Source organism: Alligator sinensis, unplaced genomic scaffold (assembly GCF_000455745.1).
Source record: "Alligator sinensis unplaced genomic scaffold, ASM45574v1 scaffold121_1, whole genome shotgun sequence".
NCBI classification, from domain to species: Eukaryota; Metazoa; Chordata; order Crocodylia; family Alligatoridae; genus Alligator; species Alligator sinensis.
This window is the reverse complement of record NW_005841910.1, coordinates 896,719-912,446: the sequence shown is the minus strand read 5'-3', so window position 1 is coordinate 912,446 and position 15,728 is coordinate 896,719. Positions and strand designations below refer to the sequence as shown.

General features: G+C 41.9%; 1 protein-coding gene across 13 annotated transcripts in view; it reads left to right on the top strand.

Moving 5' to 3' along the window:
• Window positions 1-15,728, top strand: part of CHL1 (cell adhesion molecule L1 like) — a 190,384-nt gene that overhangs the window by 82,281 nt on the left and 92,375 nt on the right. The window contains exon 2 of one of the 13 annotated variants that reach the window (XM_025197972.1): window positions 2,352-2,470. The exons of 11 other annotated variants lie outside the window; for them this stretch is intronic. The gene's annotated coding sequence lies outside the window, so the exon portion shown is untranslated. Of the gene's footprint in view, window positions 1-2,351; window positions 2,471-14,059; window positions 14,153-15,728 lie in introns of those variants that run through there. One more of the 13 variants, XM_025197973.1, reaches the window with a different exon arrangement.

Here is a 15,728-nt window from a genome sequence, read left to right as displayed (position 1 = left end):
TTCTCTAGTCTCTCCTCGTAGGGCTTGGTCTGCAGGCCCTTAACCATGCGAGTGGCCCTTCTCTGGACCCTCTTCAGGTTATCCACATCCCTCTTGAAGTGCGGCGCCCAGAATTGCACGCAGTACTCCAACTGCGGTCTGACCAGCGCCCGATAGAGGGGAAGTATCACCTCCTTGGACCTATTCGTCATGCATCTGCTGATGCACGATAAAGTGCCATTGGCTTTTCTGATGGCTTTGTCACACTGCCGACTCATGTTCATCTTGGAGTCCACTAGGACTCCGAGATCCCTTTCCACTTCCGTGCCACCCAGCAGGTCATTCCCTAGGCTGTAGGTATGCTGGACATTTTTCCTCCCTAGGTGCAGCACTTTGCATTTCTCCTTGTTGAACTGCATTCTGTTGTTTTCTGCCCACTTGTGTAACCTGTCCAGGTCTGCTTGCAGCTGTTCCCTGCCCTCCGGCGTGTCCACTTCTCCCCATAGGTTTGTGATACTAATACTTTCTCATAGCTTGGAGGTGAACTCGCAGAACTGATAATGACTTTACATATTATATCAATCTGGACTGGACTGTTAGTCGTCTAACTGTAGTAATTAGGAAAAAATACACACACACACACACACGCACACACACACACACACATATATATATATATATATATTCTGTTTTATTTAACTTGGATTTAGTTGGATTTGCTGCACTTTCCAAATTAAATGAGTCTCATAATTACGTACCGCACACCATCTGGTTAAGTATATTTTATAGCCACAGTTCTTTCCCAATGCTAGATTTGTATTTCCCAACATGAAGACAGTCCTTTCTTAGTCACTCCCCCGCTAAAGCTTGTCAGAGTATTGCCTGAGTGAGATCTAAGAGGACTTTCATAACTCAGTTATAAACAAGTTGGGCTTGAGGGCTTTTTCTTAATACATGCATGTTTTCCAGAGAGCAACAGTGATTCCAGGTTTTCTAAGCATAACAGTGCTATCTTATTTATGAAGCCAGGTAGCACATGAGCCAAAAGAAAATAGGTTAAAGGAAAAAACGGTGCTTACTATAAGGGGGTGTACCATAAATACCATTCTGTATTCAGATACCAGAGAAAAGTTGCACACCGAGTGTATCACTTAACATTTGGAATAGATTTTATGCCCTAAGAAGACACTTCCAGGACCACATTTTACCCTAACTCGTACCCCGCTGCCACATGGTTGCAAAGGCAGAAGGCCGGACAAAATTTAGCATCTTTTGCATTTCTCTTAGCTGTTAGTTTTTCTTTAAAGCTGGAAAAGTATTCCTAGGATCATCATTTCTGAAGGGAATTAACCTTTCTTTAGCAATAATGAAGTGTGATGCCCAGCCTCGTCTTAAGAGTCAGCAAAAGCCATGCCCTGTTTTGCACCTACTCTTGCCAGCAGAGCCCTCTTTCACTCCTTTGATTTTAGCGGGAGGTCAGTGTATGTTGTGTTGCTAAACTATCCTCCTGATGTGGTGTCACTGCTAAACACTGTGTGAAATGTGAAATAAGATTAACTTGAATGTGCAAAGATTAACTTAAAACAGCTTACTGCATACTGCTCCGGCATTTCACTCGTGGGAAAGATGGGCTCTTGCTGCTATTCATTCCTGAGACCAGTTGCCAGTATTTAGCTTTTCTAGTTATTGAAGCACCAAAGCACCCAAAATAATTGAGTGATGGAGAGCTCGGAGAAAGTCATTTTATAAATTTCTGCTTGGTGGAAAAGAAGAAAGAGGGGATGGTCTGCTGTGGCCTGTGATTCTGAAATCCCATTTCCACCTCCAAGTTCCTGTGAGACCTTATAAAAGTCACCTAGAGCGGTACAAAAGGAATAATAGCACTTCTGTATCTCGCAGGCCTGCTCTGAAGTGTTCAGAGGTGTGAGGTGTTCAACTAATTTAGAAGCGGGGACCGCACAAATGCCTAAGATAGCTAAGGTTTACTGAATAGATTTCAATTATTGGAGAAACTGGATAGGCTCTTAACACCCCTTTCTTGAACACTGGCTTTCTTTTTTCGCAGCTTCTATTTTGGGAAGGGGAGAAAGTTAGTAATTTCTTTAATGTAACTAATATTTATAGGGTGTAATGAGCATAAAGCTGAGCTGGATAAGTGCTGGTGAGGCCATTTGGCTCTTTTGATCTGTTTACTCATAGTATGAAGGGGGCAAAAGCAAAGAAAAAAAGTGGGGGGGAGGGAATAGCTCAGACATTGATATTTATCTGTAGGAGATGGACACCGAGATACTGAAATTATTGTTAATTTTAACACGAGCAGGATTTCTAAATCCCTTGAGTCTTTTAAGGAATGCCCTTGCTTCACACATTAGGGGATATGGCAGACTGGACGGAGTCATTCAGGGCCTTCTCACGGAAGCAGTATGTGTTCAGCTTGTGATTGAAACGGGGAAGGATCTGTTCCATCGAAGGCCACCTCTAGGCATTACAGGTATCTCACAGTTAACTGCTTGATTGTGCAATTCCCTTGAGATCAGCTATGCTTGCAAAGTACCTGTCATGCCATAAAACATTCCAACCAACTATAAAGGTGGACCTTAAAAGTATGTACTAACTTTATAGCTGGTTGCTATTGAGCTTTAACTTGCATCTATAGCAGGGCCTGCAGCTGCGCATGCTGCTTCCCCACAACTGTGCTTCCCAGGGTCCGGGCCCACCTTAGTCCTGACAGCTGCAATCTCCCAGCCCTGGGAGCATGTGGAGTCGGCCGCATCTCCCAGCCATGGGGGTATGTGGGGCAACCCTGCAGCTGGGAGGCTCCCAGCTGTGGGAGCTTCTTGTTAGTGCAGGGAAGCCCAGGATCTGGATCTCCTTGCACTGGCCATAAGGGATGAGTCACACAATTGTGGGATTAATATGTGATCCCACAATCGCGCCTTCTGCCATGCATGTACCACGTGTCTTGTGACTTGCCGTGCTGAGCTGAGACCTTAGAACACAATCAAATGTTCATGGCTTTGTACTAGTCTTGGGGAACCTCCTTGACCCTGCCGAAGAATCACTGGATTTAATGATTAGATTAGAGTCCCAATACCTCCTTCACCTTCCTGGTCCTGACAGTAGTCGCCCATTATCAAGACCCATCACCAAGTAGTAAACACTCTCCAAAAGACTCTTTGTGCACTCCATTTGCATGTTTCATTACTTGCATGTTTTATCTTAATGGATCTAGCATAAACCGTACTGTACTATTGTACTGCAGGGTATCAGTGCCCTTTCTGTACTGCTTTATGCTACATATCCCCCGTTTGCCTTGTGATCAATGCAGTATTTTATTCTAATAGAGTGAGACAGGTCCACACAATTTCTTGATGGATTTCCCCCCTGGAGGATGAAACACTCATTTTATTTTCACTTCTTCATTTTTCTTTGTTGAGAACTGATTTTAAAGAAGGCCACCTTTATTCAGTGGCGATTGGACATCTTGATTTGAAACGGATGCTTCAGAGGATCAGATAATATGATCAGAGCAAAACAGTCCAGAGTCTACAGTTAGCTAAAGGTTTTGAATATGACAGACATAGATTTTCTACTTATTTATGGGGGTGGGCTGTGTCAGCCTTAGTATGATTTCCAATGTATTTGGTTTCAACACAGATTGTTTATACCCCTTTCAGCAGATGGCTGTGGTGCTGGAGATTCCTCATTCCACTCCAGTCCCATCTCTGTATAAATTTAAAGCAATTCAAAGAAGCAAAACAAAATGAAAATAAATATCGCAGAGAACTGATACTATCCAAACCTCATTCGAGATCCCTGCAACAGTGGGGAATTTGACAGAGTAATTGGTTTAGAAGGTCCTGAGCACCGATTTCAGGCCCGTATTCTTGCGCAAACTCAGATTCACTTTAAAATCGTCCCATGCCTTCACGCTACACTTTGGCGTATACCGAGGGGCAATGAGTAGGTGCAACGTGTTGCTTGGTGGCAGCTTCAGGATGAGAAGTATGGGCAAGACCTCTGAATCCGGGGGCCCTGGCGCTTGTCGCCCTTCTGTGCCAATGGCACCTCTAGTGGAGGAGATAATCTGGTTCAATATTTCTGTCTTATATTTTATTTTTTTCCATCTTTTTTCTATATGGTACATAATAGCCAGCCAACTTCAAATGCCCAAAAGCACTTTAAATTGTATTAACTGCTTTTTTGTTTTTTGTCTTTTTTTTTTTTTTGTCTTTTAACAAAACAGTTGGGATTTGTAGAAAATCACATAGCCCAATACCAAATGATCCATATATAAATGCAACCTCTTCCTTTATAGTGTGTGGCTCATAAATCCAATCAAATATATGAATAATTGCAGGGCCTCTTGAGCGGATATTCAGGTAGCTATTAACAGCGTTACTTTTAAAAGGAGCATTTTTTGCATCTGAAACCTTCTGAACTCGGTCTTTCTCCTTAATTTTGCAACAGCAAATGAAGAGCATGCAGTGGCTTTTGGCTTCTGGTTTGTCAAAATGATTGTCAGGGAACTTAATGAGCTTTGTGCCAAACCAATAGCTTTAGTAACATATGTCTTCAAAAAGAATCTCACTCCTGCTGGCTGGCCATGTAGTACTTCTCAGCAGGGATGCTGTATCTCCCCGTTAAGCTTATAAATTTAACCTTTAAGTGTTTCGAGCCGCCCATTTCGATTTAGGACTCATAATTACTGTTGCGCTGATGAAAACCTGAAGTGCTATCTTGTGCAAATTATGCGACGTGAGTAACCTGCTTCTTTTTTTTTTTTATCATTCATTTGAATTGTGTTTACTTTTGCAAAGGAAAAGTTTTCCCAGATTAGCAGGTTCTGAAATCGGCATTGTGAAACATGTCCTGGTTTTGAAAGACAAAATAAAATATGAAAATGCATTCATGCTCCTAGCTTCCTTTGGTGAAGAAAAATGAATAGACAGCACAGCGACTATCTTCAGTGAAGCGCAGTTGCTCTACAGGTTTGCATCACACAACGATGCGCAGTGTCATTACTGTAATCTAACTAGATTGCTGTACCTCAAGGAAACAATTGCAGATTAAGTGTTATGTAATTTACTGGGCTATGCATTAATTCAATAATGTTGTGGAAATCGGCTGGGCATGTAATTAAAGCAGATTTTTACTTGACTTTACCAAGTAGTCTTGGAGTGATACTGCATGGATCTTTGTGCTTAAAGAAAGTGGTTATGGAAGAAGACTGCTAGGTAGTTAAAATATTAACTTTAGAAAAATATGAAGCTTTATGACAGTGTTTCCCCCCCGACATTTACTGAGGTTTATATATAAGCATTTATCCTATCTCACGCTGATTCTGTGGTTTGTAGCAGCGATTGTTTCATACACATAATTTAATTCTCTTTCTTCAGACCCTGACAGTGTTAAAATCAGTGTGTCAGCAGTCTGAATAGCAGTCCTCCCAACAAGGCTGGGAGGAGGACGGCAGGGGGAGAGTATGATTGACATACATTTTGAGCCTTTTTTGTGCTTTAGGATTAGTAAAACATTCACTGGAAAACCTGTTCAAATGGATAGTATGCAGGCTTGCAGCCATACCACGTCATGCTGTGATCCTGTCAGTTCTCAGAAGCTGAGTAGCCTTGGGCATGTTTGGTACCTAGATGGGAAACCTCTGAAGAGAAACCCAAATGTTGCGTGAAGGGGCTTTGTGGTGATGGCATTCCTCCTTGTATGTCACTGCTGTCCCCGACACTCTTCTCAGAGACTTGTAGGCCAAGGCAGGTCTGTCTGATAAAACTTTTTTGACCGATGTCCTGACCTTTTTTAAAATCTCAGAATCCATGGCACTGGGCGAGTAGGATGGCCAATCCCTGAGCAACGACTAACCTCCAACATGGATTCATTTCAGTCTTGTTTGCTCATTGTCCTGCCTTGTGAAGCATTGCTCTGGGCTATCATAGCCAATTATGATATTATTATGAGATTTGCATTTCATTTCTCAGTGACGTGATCCCTCATCATGGGTTTTTTAAGTCCATCTTTTAAGCAATTTGGCTGCCGTAGCATCGTTGTGAATATGGCCAGTTCATTGGACCCAAACGGTTGAAAAGTGCGTCGAAATTGTCGTTCGTATTTCATGTTAAGCAAACAGGGTGCATACAAAGAATATGTGGACACAGAGGTGGTGTGACTTTCATTGCCCACATTGTCCGTCTTCTTTCCAAATTCTGAGCTTACAGCTAATAACAGTTATTGGAGAGAATGGTAAGTGTTTGATATGGAGGAATGAGTGTGATGCCATAGTACCATCTTGGAGGCAACATAGGACCCACTTATATGTTCAGGTTTGCAGGAAAAACCCTGCCTGTTGTCAGAGCTGCATAGCTGTTACTTCTTCCCTGTTCTCTCTTAACAGACAGGGTTAAATTCAACTGCCTGCTGCTTCTCTCAGCTACAAATACAGTCATGAAATAGGTACATTTCCCATGGATGCACTAGATCAGAAGCTGCTTCCAGTCATGCTCCTGTCAATCAGGAGCTTCCACTTTGAAATGATGGGAGTTGGATTTACGTAAGTCTGGAATAACTGGGAACAGAAACTTCTCTTCTAATTAGTGTCACTAAGTATATTTGAGCAGATGTTATTTTTCACATATTCTCCTTCTAAATGAATCCTTGCATGGCACAATGCAGCCTTACTGAACTAACTCTCCAAAATACGCCTAAATTTGGAGAGCTCAATTCTGTGTCTAGGGCTCGGTTGAATTAAAAATGAGTGCCTTCACCTTTTGTGCCCCATCCGCCTCCCTAACGTTTGTCAGGAGAAACCTCTTGGTTGTGTGCCTACTTTCTGTGGCAAAAACACATGGGCATTCATTCTCAGTAGTTGCCCCTCTACTTTGAAACTCCTTCTCCCTTGATGCCCAGCAGAGCCCAAGTCTGCCCATTTTCTAGGAGCATTGTAAGACTTCCATGTAGGCTTGTGTAGACCAAGAAAGGTTAAATCAGGAATTGTTGAGAAAGGTTTTTTGTTTTATATCTCATTGTAATATTTTACCTGTTTTTGAGGCAGTTTTCCTCTTATTGTAAGCTGCGCCCTGGGCCTTCATTGGAAAGGGAAGCATAAAAAGTCTAATGAATAAATACTTGAATGAGCTCTTCTTCTCTTTGACCCAGAAATACTGCTGTTCTTTGTGGGGGATTATTCCATTTCTTTTTTAAATGACTCACTGCTATGGCCCCGCTGCTTCTCACCAACTGCTGCTCTGTCTATGCAAAACCATGCTGCTAAACATCTGCATTTCTAGCCATTTTGACTACTTCAGTCCTCTCTTTGCATCTGTTCAGGAACTTCCTGCCTCTCCACATCTAATTACAGCTGTTTAAAGCACTACAAGGAGCAGCGACCTCCTTGGTCTCTGTTCTCATTTCCTCTTGTGCTCCCTCTTGATTCTTTTCCCCGGTCCTCTCTTCCTTCATCTCCTTTTCCAGTTCTCAACTGTGCATTCATCCATCCTACTTCACTGGCGCAGAATGGTCTCTCACTTCAACCATTTTCATCCCACTCTTCCCACTCTCTGATTCCTCCTTTCAACAATATCTCTCAATAATTTACATAACCAATCATTTTACGAGCCAAAAGGATGGCACACCTGCGTACTCAAACGGGGTTCGTGATGGATGCTTTGCTCCTCACATGACATCAGTGGAAATGAGGGCTTTCCAGACCTATTTGGCTTCTAGTCATCCCAGTTGCCCTTACTGGTACCCCACAGGTATCGTTGACTGCAATACAGTGATAGAATAGCATTCACGACTTATTTTGCCCTTGTGATAGAATAGCATCCACGACTCAGTCACCCTGCATTAGGTCTGCAGGGCTAGTCAGAATATAAAACAGTACAAACCTATTTTTGTCTCTAATTTTGAATGCATACATAGGAAGACTGTGTGCTGAGTGACTGTGCTATCTCAGCTTTGTCACTGCCAAGAGCCCAACCACACTTGAGATCCACTTCTCCCAGGAGTTCTTCCTCTCCTGTTGCATTTTCATCTTGACATTCATCTCCACACCATCCTGTCTCCTGAACTGCTTTGTCTCTGCATATTATACTGTCATTGTTTATCTGTTTCATAATATATTGCAAGTTACTGGGAGGACATACCATGTCTTCCTCAGGTTGTAAAGCGCCGTGTCTCTTTCAGATGCAGCGGACATTATTTGTAATAATAATTGCTGGGCTTAATTATGTAAGTGACATTTATCTTTAAATCCAGGCAGGAGTTTGTTTTCTTCCCTTTGTCTGTAAGTTCCTCTGGTAACAAATAACACATCCCACCTCATATTAATTTTAATGGACACATCATGCCATTTCATTGCTTTGCTCTAAAAGACCTCGCAGGTTCCAAAGACAGAGGATGCTGAACAGATCTGCTATCTTCACAAGAACAAATGCTGTCCATAAGAAAGATGGGAGGGGGGAAAAACCCGCACAGCAGCAAATATTTAATTAAAAGAGCTGCTTGGGCTACCTCATTGTGGCAGCAGCTGCTTAAACAGAGATTCGTCTTTTAAATAACTTCAGCTAAATAAAAGGAGAATAACGGGGCATAGAAGGAAAAGCTCAAAGGGCATATGCTGTAATTGTGAAAGTGGGGGAGCATGGCTTTCATTTCTACAGGGTGATGTCTTCAGCAGCCGATGGCTCCTTTCTTTGCCAAATGCCCTCCTAGCACCAAAATAATCAGAAATCTTTCTTCTTCTCCTTTTTTTAAATGCTGCTGGCAAAAAGTAGGCAGCAGAGGAAATAGAGGAGAGCAAGCCCTATGAGCCAAATTCTGATGTCTGCTAAGTTTTACTGAGCCTGACTCCCACTGTCTTCCATACAAAGTAAGAACAGAACAAAAGCAGAGCTGATGATGCAAATTAAGGGCTGCAGGATTTAGCTGTAGTACTAAATAACCTTGCATTCCAGGTGAAATTCAGTAGGTTGCAATGAGTCTACGTGGGACCCTTTGAACCCTTGACTTAAGACATTAAAGTAAATTGTATCCTCTGTGGGTAAGCTGTCTTCATTTCATAACAGATGGCTGGCTGTCAGTTTTGTGCCTATCCTCCTGATATAACATATTTTGTTATGTCTCTGAGGAATAATATAGTTTACTTGTTTTTATATAAGATACAGTACTACTACTATTACTACTACAGCTCAAACGGTTTGGAGCAGACTGTGCTAGGTTCCATACACTTGTGTAATAAATTATATTCCTCACTTCAAAGAGCTGTGATATATCAGACAAGAAAAAACACGTGCATTAGACAATGAGGCAGGTCAAATGAAGGTGTGGGAGACAGGGTAATGAATATGGTAATGTGCACACAATTCTTAGCTAGTCAATAGTAACAATAGCAGTTCTCAAACTTGCCAGTCATGTTCAGGTTGTAGTATCCTGTATGCTTTATAGGACAGGGGAATTGTGAAGGGGATGTGAAGGAGGATAAGATAGTGGCTTTATGGATTGTGACCTGGAGCTGTCCTAGTGATTAGTTAGTAGAGTCAAAGAAAAATGACCAACAGTGCATATTTAACTGTGCATATTTAACTAGTATGTTCTAAAGGGTGAGGCTAAGTATTGATCATAGAAAGACATGCAAAAATATAAAGGTTCTATGTATATAATGCCATTAAAAATCATGCATGGGTCAATATGTCATGTTCTTTATCTGTATTGCAAATTTAACTCATCAAAAGCTCGTGCCCAAAGAACGAATTGCAAATAAAAAGATATCCTGTTCCAAAGTCAGGAAACAAGCTGATGCTCATAAAGGAGCTTAAGTTTAAGGTTGCCTAATATTTATCATTGTAAAATCCTTTTTTGGTGCTTATATCTTTTCCAAGCTTCAGCCACTTGGGGCTGAAATTCCCCAGGCCTCATGGGCCATGTCCAGACGTGCGTGTATGTTTGGTTCCCCAAGGACAACTAGCAGCGGCGCAACTTCTGTCACTGCTAGTTGTCCGTGGGGAATGCCCATGCCATGCATATGCTGGCACATGGCAAGTTATCCCGGGTGGGCTCGGGGAGACTGGGGCCAGCAGTGGGCTGGCCACAGCAGCCTTACCTAGGGGCCTCCCAGTGCTGCAGCAGCAGCAATCCCACCATGCGGAGCCTGGCTGGCAGTGGAGTGTAGCTTCAGCTGGCCAGGCTTCGGCTTTGGGCAGCACATAGCTCCACTTTTTTTCTTTGGCTTTTTGACCCCAGGTCAAAAAAATCCACAAAAAGTCAAATATACAGGGGTCAAAAAGCCCTCCATGCTGCTCCCTTGCAATGCAGATAACAACGAAACGTGTGGTATGTGGTGCTGCAGATGTGTCTGCGGCCCCACATCATACAGCTGTGCTCGTCTGGATGTGGCCATTGGGTGCCATATATTTGCTTTCTCTGTCATTTTTAGTTGAAACTTAAGAAAAAAATATTTCAGCTGTTTTTCTTGAATAAGATTATGGAGAGAAAATATCTTACTGTGTTCAAAATATTCTTATTATAGAATATTTTTAGATTCTTAGATTCTTATATTATTATAAGCATTAGCAATTGCATGTTTTTGTGCAGAGACTTGAAATTTAGTAGGGAGCCGTGCGGGCATTGGGGGTATTGGGGCCACAAGGCAGTGTGTCACCTGGCCTTTTTGATAGTTTGAACATGCTCAGAGTACTCAAAGCTGGATGGTTTTGGAGTTGCTGAAATCCTTACGTCTGAGGGTAAGGTATACCCGCCTTTGTGGATAAAGGGGGCCAGTTTGGATAGATCTAAGCTCTCTGATCTGTGCTCTCTGTGTGCGTGGGGTTGACAGATGAAGACGGGTGAACGAGTGCAGACCTGAGAGGTCAATCTCTTCCCTGATCCCTGTGTGGTTGGAGCAGTGTGAGTCTTGATGGTGAGGGACTGACAGAGAGTTGTGTAAGTCTAGAGCTCGAACACAGTTTGGATGAGGGCCCAGGGGAGCAATCCTGTCTATGAGGCACGTGGTCTGGAGTGTGTATTGGGTGCAGAAGGTGAGAGTCTCAGGAACCAATACCCTTATGGAGTAAGAGCCTGGGGCTGTCAGTGGGTGAACAGCGTGTGTGAGTGCTGTGGCGAGACAGAGAAAGAGCAGGATTGCTCTCTGGCACTCTCGCTGTTGGATTGCTTTGTTGATAGCTTTAATGGTCTGTTCTGTCATTATAGTGCTATTGACCATATTTAATATGTCTATAGTAGGGCTGTGCGAAGCTTCAGGTGGTGAATTGATTCAGAGGAGATTTGGCCCAATTCAGTGGCTGAATTTCCAAATCCGAATTGAATCAAGGGACCAATTTAAAGTTCCAAATCGATTCAAAGCTCTCCGAATCTTGGGAAAAGATTCAGAGAACTGATGATTCGGGCAGTCCCCGGTGGCTGCAGCAGGAAGCTGCAGCCAATTCCAAACTGGTAAGTAGGGGGTGGGGGAGGGGGAAGGGGACCATGGGGGGACCCCTGCCAGCCCCCCCACCCAGCTCCAGCCAAGAGAGAACATCCAAATCTGGCTAAGTTAGTAAGTGGGTTGGTATGTCTAGACATATCAATTGGTACCAATATAGATATCGGTATGTCTAGACGTCTCCTTTCCTAGGGTGCCTGTATGTGAGTGCAGAGTCTGCTCCAGCTCTGTAATTACAGCGCATCAGAGCAGACTCAGTTAATTGAGTATCCAGAAGCGTGGTAATTACCTCGCTCCAGCAGCACTCATGTCTTGTATATCACCATCCCTGTGGTTCAAAATGGTGGTGGGGCACTTCACCTAAAGGTCACTGAGTGAGCTTCATTCCAAGTGCCCCTGCCACCATTTGATGCACGGGGACACTGATACACAAGACACTGCCCCCCCCCACCCATGGAGCATGTGTAAAAGTGTCTCTAGAGACTATTTTTCCATTATTTTGTACAGGAGGAAAGAATAGGGGTAGAACTTTGTGTAAACAACAGCAGACAACAAAAGCTACTACTGCGTTTTCCTTCCAGTTCCTATAGCCAAAGTTTTGCCAGTGGCAGGATGTGAGTCTCTGCTATTGCATGGTTCATCTGTTGCTTAAAGATGCAGTGTGAGGCAAAGGGTGCACAATCTATTCTGACAAGAAGGTCTTTGGGCTTCAGGGAGGAAGTCAGCTGCAGGCTGTGATAAACTGCAGACCATGGCTTTGGTGTCATTTTTACGCTAAAAAATCCATTGCTAATACAAACTCTTATTACTTTACTGTGGAAATATCACATGTGCCCTTCCCAGTGTACCTGATGGTTGATTATTGCTGGGCCAGACCTTGGAAAGTTTTCAGTGCCTTCTGCAAGGGCATCCGTTCTCATTAACCATGGCAGAGAAGGTCCTTAGCATTTGGCAGAAGGTGCTGATCCCCTTGCTGAATGTGGCTTGGAGTGCAAAGATACAATGGTGTGGCACAATCCTATATAGGAACTGAGTTCCCCCAGCTTCCTTTGAAGACAGTAGAAGGTTTTTAGAATCTAATGTACCTCAAAATCAGGTCCTTCAACACCCTTTCATCTGCCTCTGTGCTCTTGGGATGTAAGAGTTTACTGCTGGACTTCTGTACTGCCAAACCTTTGGCCAATCATGTGTGTAGAGCCAAGCCCCATGCCATTCTCTATCCCTTTCTAGTATCTACCCACAAGCTTACAGGGTCAGTGTCTTAAGAGGAAGAAAAACACTACACAAGCGACTCAATTCCTTATTAGGACACCTCTTTGCTTGAGAGCGTATACCTAAGTGCAGTCGACTTGCGGAAATAGACAGTGTGCATGTGCATGCTGTACAGGGAGAGAACACTTTCAGATAAACCAGTCACTGAAAATATTTCATCTTCCAGTTCACAATAGAAGGGGGAGATTGAGCAGGGATCCAGCCAACGTATGGCAATTCTTCTTCTCCAACTATTCAAGTAACATTTCCATTGGTAAAAGATTTCATCTTCAAACTGCGTGGATGTCAGCTAGATTGCCTCAGAATAGTCACTTGATATTTCAGAACAATGGTGTAAGGTGAAGGCATTAATACAGAGAAATAGGGATCTAAAGAGGGAAAATTGGGAAAAAAATTTGGAAGGCCTTTTATTCCTTAGAGTATAAAAGCTAAACAAGAAAAGCAATAAAGCCCAAACCAAATAAAGTCGCTTCTGCTCATGTTCAGAACTAATTCTCATCTCATCAGCGATTCAGTTCCCCTGAAAGCTTTGATTCAAACATTTCCATTAACACCAGCTATTGAAACAAGATGATGACCCGATAAATTGTAATATTATGCTATTTAATAGAATGTTTTAGACTCTTCTATTAAGATTATGTACACTTTGCTCCACTGAGATCTCAGCTGAAAAGTTGTACTATAACAGTTTCTCATATACCTCCTCTGAGATCATAATAGCTCCAAAGGAATATGCATGTTGCTTTTATTTACCCCCTGTCCCTTTAAAAAATATATATTTAAGCTGTTTCAAAAAAGGGAAATTTATTTAGAAAGATGGTTAGGAAGTTGAATTAAAATCACGACTGAAGAAACACAATGCAAATATGAATGCAGTGCAGATGCAAGGCAAAAGTGAATTTTCTATTCACTGTATGTAACTCCCAGTTGTTAAAGGTGTCTTACCTAGGTAGTTAAAATACCTAGGCAAGCCAAGTTTGCTTTTTTCTGGTGAAAGTAAAAATCCTTTTAATATTTTATTCCATGTACCACTGAAGATTGCAGCTCACATTGATAATAATGGAAGATTATCTTTGCACCAGAATTTCTAAATGAATCTTGGAAAACCTGGCAAACTATTTTTTGATGAGGGTTTTGTTTTCTCTCTTGACACAGGTAAAATTCCCTAGATTAGTAAGGAATGAATAAGAACTGCAGGATCTGGCTCAGTGTGGTGTGAATGAAGCTCAGTTTATACTCTTAATTTGTTTTTTTTAATGTAGTTTTGTGGTTAAATCATTAAATTTTCCTTGGTTTTCTTAAGTAATCCCTTGTATCTCTTATCAAATAAGAAATGCCGGAAGCTTAATGGACTTGACTTATCAGGAAATGCAAGCATTTGAAAAAACTCCATGAAGCTAGAAAAGCTAATCTTTCATTACATAGGAAGGAGGAAAAAATCAGAGGAAAGCAGTAAGTACACAAGACTGTTGTCAAGAAACCCTCCATTGTCATGAGTGAGTGATTGCAATTTAAATTAGATCCACACAGTGTCCTGGTGGATTTCATTTTCTGGTAACAGCATTATGTTGAGATATGAGTAGCATCAATATAAGAAGAGATTTCCTCATTATTATTATTGGTGTTGTTGTTAAGATGTGTTTTCTTTTAAGTTTTCAAATCTAGAAACCAGTAACAGTTTCTTCTGGTAACCCGCGGGGAACATGCAGAGCTTAGGTATAAATATGTTTGCTGAATTGTAAGGCAGTATTGTGAAAGCTGCCCTTATAGCAGAGGATGAGACAATACATTCTGACTCAATATTTTCAGGTTGTCTTCCACTAGTGATACACCTTACAAATAAATCTGCCTTCTTGGGTTACGTCAGAAATGGATAATCTCTAATGGCTCACATGGGAATAATAGCTATTTTCTATTGTTTGTAGGGGTAATTCATTTGCAATTAAATACCTTTTTCTCCCATACTCGGTGTCATCTAGCTACTAGTGCAGGGAACTTTCAAGGAAACGCGAACCCCATGCTGTGAAAATCACTATACAAAATGGAAACCTCCTTGCTGTACAGTGGTTACCATTGTAGTCAAATGATTTTCATGGCATCAGAATTGCTCCCATACTGTGAGTTGCCACACTTTTAAATGGAGAGCATTATGTATTTGCTGGTTTTTGTTTTCTTCCTTTTCTAGCTGACAAGCGCAGCATTCGTCTTCTGACAAATTTACAATAAATCACATATATGCGTATAGGAAGGAAAAGAAGCTTTACACTGAATTAATGATCAAATTAGACCCAAAACCTGCAAGGAGCTATGTTCAGCAGACCTCCTTGACTGTATTAAGAAGCCAGTCAGTCTTTGCATGGCTTTCCGCCTGGTGAATAACATCCTGAGGGTGACTGAAAACAGAGCAGCAGCTAAAATCCTATATTCATTTAAAATTCCCAGTGAAGAAGAGTTTGCCTTAAAAGGTTATGGCTGCAGTATAACACGTTCATTTTTAACCTGACAAAGATTTTACGCAACGCAACTAATTGTGCTGTGCTTGAAAACAGGCGCACAGAATATATTAAAAGGGAAAGTATCCTCGACACAAATTCATTTTCTGATCAAGACAATTTGCATCAGTTTCATGTGGGAAAACCTGTTATTAACAATCTTGTCGGAAAACAAGCGGCGAAACTGCTTTTATTTCCTTTGTGCACTGCTGCCATTCCATCTTCTCATCATCATGCCCTGTTGCCACTGTACTTTGTTTTATGCTTCATGGTTGACCTATGAGAGAAAATGCTAATCACTGGTAAAAATTCCAATTAACATAAAACTAGATTTGGCCAAAAACATTAGCGACTCAGTTGGGAAATGTATTGCAAGTCAAAAAGTAATAGCAGGAGAGCAACACAAGAAATGTATATTAAAATGCTTAATGTGCTTTCAGTTATGCCCATGACACACTGATTATGGTTGCTATGATATCACTGAGGGGGCAATTTGACTCTCCATTTTTTGCAGGCGTGTGGAGGGGAGAGAAACA